Here is a 7,973-nt window from a genome sequence, read left to right as displayed (position 1 = left end):
TCCATAATAATTAATGGGTCCACAATACTCCATCCATAATGTCCAGTCACGGCCCAAAATCCATCAGTCCAATAACAGCCCAATCCCTAACGCCCACAATGAAAAACCCAACAGAGGGAGTACGCTGGGCGTACCCTCCTTGGTACGTTGGGCCTACACACTGATTCACAACTGGGGATCGGGGCACTGACCCGCTACACGGGGCATAACTTTGTTGCTCATTTAGTCCTCATAACTTCTTAATGGCTTAAGCTCTTAAGCCCAAACTTCAGATCCTTAGGCCAAATATGCCTAAGATTCATAAAGTCTCAAACTTTATCACATGGGACGTCCATAAAGCTCTTAATCCAAGGTCTTAATCCATTAAGACCTACTTATCTCACACATGGAACAACCACAACCCTTGGGACCTTATTTTTCTCACTCAAGACCTCTCCAAAGGTCTGAAAGGACAAATAATCTCAGCCAACTCAAAGCATGCATCAAGATAAGGACTTTTGGGACAAGAATGATGTCAAAACTTCACAACACTTAGATCTATGCAAAATAAATGACAAGCAAGAAGCTTTATACCTCAGATAGGCTCCAAAGGATGATATCTTTCCAGATCTACAAGCTCCAGCCATTCCACTCCTTCTTTGACAACTTCCACTTTCTTCTTCTAGCCTCTCCTTTGCCAAAATAAGCTTTTCAAGGCCAAACACACCCAACAATGGAGGTGGAACGGCTATCTAGGGTTTCTGAGGTTAAGAGAGAGCTTATGGAGGCTAGGGTATGAACCAACATGTTCCTTATATAGTGGCTGACCCTAATTTTAGGGTTTTAGAACTCTGAGAGTACACTGGGCGTACTCAACTTTGCACCCGCGTCCACTTACGCCCTTACGCTGGGCGTACTCGGCGTGTCCCCAAATTTCATATTTGGCCCTCTTTTTCCACTTTTCCCACAAGACGACCAAAATACCCTTCCTCTTAAATCCCCGGGATTCACAATTAAGTACTCTTAGGAACGGGGCGTTACATGGAAATTGGTTGAAAGTGACAAAAATGACTAAGTGTCACTTTTATACCCTGGAGTTTACGGTCGTAAATTCAATGTTAGGGTCGTAAACTCCAAACTCTCGGAGTTTAGAGACTTAAGTGTTGTGCAATTAACCCTAGAGTATCCTCTCTCCAGCTATCTATTACAGTACTAGGCTTTAGAACACTCAAACTGACTCCAAAACTACTAAAATTTTGCAATTGAAAGTTTGACTTTGATTGAATGCAAAGATTGTTATAAGATAGAAATTTCGAGTTGTCACATGCATGACCCATGAGAGCCTCATTTCCATGCTCTCAATCGTATTCTTCAATATATCAGGGATACCTTGGATTATGGTCTTCATATAGACCCATCCTCCACCACATGTTTGATTGCTTATTCAGATGCGGATTGGGGAGGTTATCATGTTTCTTGCCAATTGACCAACGGGTTTTGTGTATATCTGGGTGATAACCTCATTTCCTAGTCATCTAAATGCCAGGATATAGTTTCTAGGTCCAGTGTCGAAGCATAATATCGTGGAGTTGCCAACGCTGTTGCTGAAATATATTGGCTTCAGAATCTTTTACGAGAACTGCATTGTTTTCTCTCGAAGGCCACCATTGTTTCTTGTGATAATGTCAGTGCAATTTATCTCTCGACTAATCCCGTTCAACACCAACATACAAAGCACATTAAGATTGATATTCATTTTGTCCGGGATAGAGTCGCCACTGGACAAGTTCGGGTGCTTCATTTCCCTTCCAGTCTTCAATATGCATGCATATATTTTCACTAAGGGACCACCTACATCTCTCTTTAACGAGTTTCACTTCAGTTTGTGTGTCCGTGAACACCCTCACCCTCAAACTGTGGGGGTATATTAGTATATGTATCTGTATTATTATTGGTATCATTGTATATATTTGCATATCCCAGCCCGATATGGCCCATATATCATTGTATTTTGTATATATTGTTTGTTGAATGGAAGATGACATTTTATGGGAAATTATATACATTAATAATAAGAACATATGTCTATGGACACGTCTTATTTATTTTTATTTTTTTTTTGGGGGGGGGGGGGGAAATAGATATTCTATGATATTCTTTTTAGATAGACACACATTATTGTTGGTTTGGAACATTTTGACAAAAATAATGGGGGAAATAAACAATCATACAATATATCCAATGACTTAGAGCACCAAGTATGGGCAAGTTATGCTCCCGTTATTGCTGAGGTGGCGGCCAAAACGCCGTTAAAACACAATGAACAACACCCTCCTTGTTAAGGGGTGTTAAGTCATTTCATTTGTAACGAGCATGAGAGAAAACGAACAATTTGATTGGCCACTCTTTTTTGAACAATAATATAACCATTTGAATATAAAGCAAAAATTATTTACTTTTTTTACCTATAATAATGTGTGTTATAACATGTTAATAATATAGTAACCATTTCTTCATTTAGTGTACATTATAACACCATTAATGCATTGAAATTTGAAATGGCACCAAAATGATATTATAACATGTTACATGTATATTAGTCGATTTTGTCCCACTACCCCACTCTCGGCGGAGAGTACATATAATGGTTTTAACAAATCATAAATTATATTTGCTTGTTTGTAGTAACATATACAATTAAATAACATCATAAATGAACAAAAATCATATATGACCAACTTCGAAGAAGATACAAATGAAATATGACGGAAGGATCCCCTTCGTCATTACAACAAAATCCAAATGACGTCTACATCAAATCACGAAATATCTAATAAACACGTTACACATTCCATGGTGCAAAATGCTTCCGACTGGCTAGTGGCAAATGGCAATAATGAGGACTTTTCAAAGTCATATTTAAAGTATTAAACAATTCCATCAGGCTTCAAGTGTATAAACCGATCTACTTCTATAATTTATTAAAGAGTAATAATAAGAGAGGACCTCACTCAACAACCAAGTAACCCTATCAACGACCATGCTCACCTTCACTTTACCACTCTTTTCTTTCCTCGTCCTCTTCTCCACCACCGCCGCCCAACCATACAAACCCACCGACTACTTCCTCCTTAACTGTGGTGGTGCAACCGCCACATCCGAACGGAAATGGGACACCGATGAACTTTCCAAATTTGTCCCCTCCTCCACCGCCACCACCACCTCCTTCACCTCCACCCCGAACAACCGCGACCCTTCCGTCCCGGAAATCCCATACTCCACCGCCCGAATCTTCAACACTTCATCATTTACCTACACTTCATCATTTACCTACACAAGCTGTCTGATATCCCTCTTGAGCATACTCAGATATCGGGACATCTGAGCTTGCTCCGAAGCGAACTCAGGGCAAAACATCGCCCTCTCAGTGAACATCCTGGTGATCTCCGTCACCGACTCCGAATCCTGCTTCAGCTCAAGGAACTCCTGAGCCAATCTCTCCCTCTCAACCCGCGGAACATAACGAGTGCTGAACATCTCTCCGAACTGATCCCATGAAACCGCAGCCCTCTGCCCATCCGAATATGATCCCCTGGTCAATCTCCACCAATCCTTCGCCCCGAGCCTCAACAGGTTCAGAGCACACCTCACCCTCTGATCAGCAGGGCATGAACACGTGAAGAAACACCCCTCCACATCCGACAACCATCTCATAGCAACAATCAGGTCCTGAACTCCATCAAAAGTAGGAGGCTTCGTATTATCGAAGTCCCGATACTGAAAACCTCGACCGGCTCCTCCCCCTGCCGCTGCTACAGCCGATGTAGCTACCACGGCAGCCGTCTCAATGAGAGCCGCATAGCGTTCATCAAAATACTTAACCATGGCGGTCTTGATCGACCCAAACAGTTCCGGCAGCTCGGCCCGGAACAACACAGCAACCTCATCATGTAGGATCTCACGAATCCTAGCATCCAACTCGCCTGTGCTCATCTGACCCACAACCTCGGGCGGTACCGACCCACCCTGACCGCCCTCTCCAGCTCCTAATCCTGACTCGGATCCGCTCCCAGCATGCCTCGGAATCTCCATACTGAAAAACACCACAAAATCTCAGACACTTCCCACTATCCCGGGAACCAACTCTCAACCCAACCCTAGAGGTCATGGTTTCCCTGATACGCGTGTGGGTCCTGTGCTTTCAGTAGTACAGGCCCATACTACCTTCCACACCTACCCATATTTGTATGAAGTACTACCACAACACCTTAGTGAAAAACATACATATCAAGCGCTCAATCCTCACTCCTAAAGGAACACCGGAAATCTCCTACAGAGGACCCTAGGCTAGCAGGCATCATAAATCAGGCAACACTATCATGAAACCCAGAAGATCTCTAGCCTAGTATTAGCATGTCACTTTTACCCCCTCCCCCAACTCCTACGCCTTCATTAACGGTATCGAAATCGTTTCATTGCCAGAAAACTTATATCATAAATCAAAGAGTTTGAAATACGTCGGTCAACATTCTGGACTCGTGATCGCAGAGAACACGGGTCTCGAGAATATCTACCGGTTAAACGTCGGCGGGGGACAGATTTCTCCAACCGCTGATACTGGAATGTATCGATCATGGGATCAAGATGATCGATATGTGTTCCCGGTATCAGCTATCGGGTTAACACCAGTTAACCAGACTCCGATCGTCAACACAGCCGACACACCGAATTGCACAGCACCTGAGTTGGTTTACGCTACACAAAGGAGCATGGGAAATTTGTCTCGACATTACAATCTGACGTGGCTACTTCCGGTGGATTCCGGGTTTTATTACAAGCTTAGGCTCCATTTTTGTAATATTATCCCGCAATATACGAAACAGGGTGAGGTGGTATTTACGATTTTTATTAATAATCAAACGGCTGAAGATCAAGCTGATGTGTTTTATTGGAGTGGAGGTACTGGGCTTCCTGTGTTTCAAGATTATGTCGTATTTGTGAATGATTTTGATGGTAGTGGAAGAAAACAAGACTTATGGCTCGCGATGGCTCCTAACAGTAAAGCTGCGGACGTATACGGTGATGCTTTTTTGAACGGTTTAGAAGTTTTCAAGATTAGTATGGGGGGTAATCTTGCTGGCCCAAACCCGGAGCTCAGCCCTACACCACCACCACCACCGCCACCTTCCATAAAACAGAACAAGAAAACTCTGCCGTATGCCGCCATCTTTGGCGGCGCTGGCGGTGGGTTACTCTTGTTCTCTGCTTTAGGTTTTATAGTTTTCCGGCGAAGACGGGTGAAACACAGTGGTGCAACCAATGAGAAGCCATATTCGAATGAACAAAAGTATAAAGATTCCGGCCTTCCATCCGATAGGTGTCGCCGGTTTACAATCAATGAAGTGAAAGATGCGACTGGAAAATTTGATGAAAATTGTATTATTGGGAAAGGAGGCTTTGGTATGGTGTACAAAGGATACATCGATAATTCTACCACCATAGTTGCAATCAAAAGGCTAAATGCGACATCAAAACAAGGTTATCATGAGTTCCAAACCGAAATCAGTTTTCTATCAAAACTACGCCATGTCCAATTAGTTTCATTAATCGGATACTGTGATGACGAGGGCGAAATGGTACTTATATATGATTACATGTCTCATGGGACATTACAGGATCATTTATACAAAAGAAACAACCCTCATTTTCCATGGAAACGACGTTTAGAAATTTGCATTGGTGCAGCAAGAGGTTTACATTATCTTCACACAGGTGCAAATCGTGTGATTATTCATCGCGATGTGAAGTCGACTAATATTTTGCTCGATGAGAATTGGGTCGCGAAAGTGGCAGATTTTGGTTTGTCAAAGTTAGGACCAAAAGAGAAAGGGGTAGATCATGTTAGTACAGCTGTGAAAGGGACATTAGGGTATATGGATCCTGAATATTACCGAATGCAACAACTTACAGAGAAATCTGATGTTTATTCATTCGGGGTTGTTTTGTTTGAAGTGTTGTGTGCTAGACCGGTGATCATAAACAGGGGTTTGCCGGATGAAGAGGTGAATTTAGCGGAATGGGGTAGGGTAAACTATCAAAAGGGGACGTTGCATGAGATAGTTGATAAGAGAATAAGTGATGAGATTGCTCCTAATTGTTTGTTGAAGTTTGGTGAGGTGGCGAATAGATGTATAAGAATGAAAGGAAGTAAACGTCCGAAAATGAATGAAGTTGTTTGGGGGTTAGAGTTTGCATTGCAATTACAAGAAGCTGCGGAGAAGACAGATGGCGTTGCGGGTGAGTTGACAGGTGGCGTGTGGGGGAGTGCTCAAGAATTTTTGTATCCCATGCAAGAGAGACGACTATATCTGAGGCGTCAACTGGAGCAGCCATACGACATCATATGTGGTCGACTGACAGCAGTCGTGGAGGGTTTGAGTTGGACACGTGTTTCACGCAGACGAGTGATGTTTCAAAAGAGACTTCTACCGAAGGTAGGTGATTGGGTGAGTATATATATTTTGTTTTGGTTCTTATAAGTTGTTGATCGATTATATGTCTCTTTGGATGGATCCTGAAATGTACAAATTGATGGTCAATGGTTGTAATGGAATGAAGAGAAGTGAAAAACTTTGCATATAACTCCTGATTCGATTGCATCGAATGTTGGGTTGGAAATATGAAAGCGAATAAGAGAGGTTAAAAAGGAAATACTTTTTAAGTATAAAATGTTATATTCCTATCTTATTTTTCTAAGTTGGTAGGCTCTTACATTCTATAGAAAGAAATGAAATGACAAAGACGAGACCAGACCAGAAAATGAAATGTGAAAGGCAAGGTTGAAAATTAGGCAATTGTGATGGCCACACACTAGGTGGTGTAGAACCCATGCATCATCGATAAAAAAAATAAAATAAAATAAATAATTAATTAAAGAGAGTTAAAATGTATGTATGAGTATTTAGTAATTTCGTGGAGAATCTTAGATAGTCTAGAATGTTTGTGTAGGCTTGTTGGCGTAGGCATGATGGTATGGGTATGGGTATGAGTGTTTATGTGAGTATAGGTTTAGGTGCGGTGCAAGTTTGAGGCGAGTGTCGAGGAGATGTATAGGTATGGGTGTGGTGGGATATGGGTGGATGTTGGGACAGGGTGTGGGTTTGGGGTTGACTAAAAAGACATCTCATATTGTAAAATTGACATCCTAATTAATTTTTTAAATATTTTTATTGGCTGGAATTGCATTGTTTTTCGGAAAAACTGATTATAAACAGTTAATTATTGGTTGACTTTTTAAAAAATGGTCAATGGGGTATTTAAGGGGTGTCTTATTAGCAACACCCGTAGTATATGAGTGGTGGTGGTTGGCGTTTGGGCGTGGGTAAGCACGCTAATTTATGGATGGGTGGGGTATGAAAAAGATGATGATGATATGCTTTTTATTTAATAAATCATTATTAAAATAAAAATGATGGACGAGGTATTTGTGTATTCATAATAAAATATAATATATGGAATCTGAAATCTTTATCATTAGCCAAAAAAAATGGTTAATACCTTCACATAAGGAATTTAATGAAATCTGAAAAATTCATTTATTTTTTGGTCAATAAAACATAATTTTTAGTAGGATGTATATTTGAATTCCTATATGTTCCTTTGAAATCCGTGAACCAAAAATTCATCATCCCTAATAAATGAAAATGATTTTGCCACATGTCATTTTGTCATAATTTTGAAATATTTATTTTCCACTTGTCATTTACTTCATTTTTCATTTTTCAATATATTATTAATTTAGTTTCCATAAATTAAACATATTATAATCCTCCTTAATAAATAAATGTTTTTTTTTGCCACATGTCATTCACTCATGAGTTTTGACATTTGTTATTTTGTGTTATTTTTGAAAGAAATATTATCCACTTGTCAATTTTTGGTTTGTTTCAATTTTTAAAATCAAAGTCATATACTATATATGTAAAGTATTAAAT

At 40.5% G+C, this 7,973-nt stretch overlaps 1 pseudogene; it reads left to right on the top strand.

Annotated features, from left to right (window-relative positions):
- The first annotated feature begins 4,398 nt into the window (after positions 1 to 4,398).
- LOC145097720 (receptor-like protein kinase FERONIA pseudogene) lies at positions 4,399 to 6,756 on the top strand (annotated as a pseudogene).
- Positions 6,757 to 7,973: the final 1,217 nt, after the last annotated feature.

This window comes from Lactuca serriola, chromosome 4, assembly GCF_051521515.1.
Source record: "Lactuca serriola cultivar US96UC23 chromosome 4, Lser_US96UC23_V15, whole genome shotgun sequence".
NCBI classification, from domain to species: domain Eukaryota; kingdom Viridiplantae; phylum Streptophyta; class Magnoliopsida; order Asterales; family Asteraceae; genus Lactuca; species Lactuca serriola.
The sequence above is the reverse complement of the archived record's forward strand: the minus strand, read 5'-3'. Positions and strand labels throughout refer to the sequence as shown.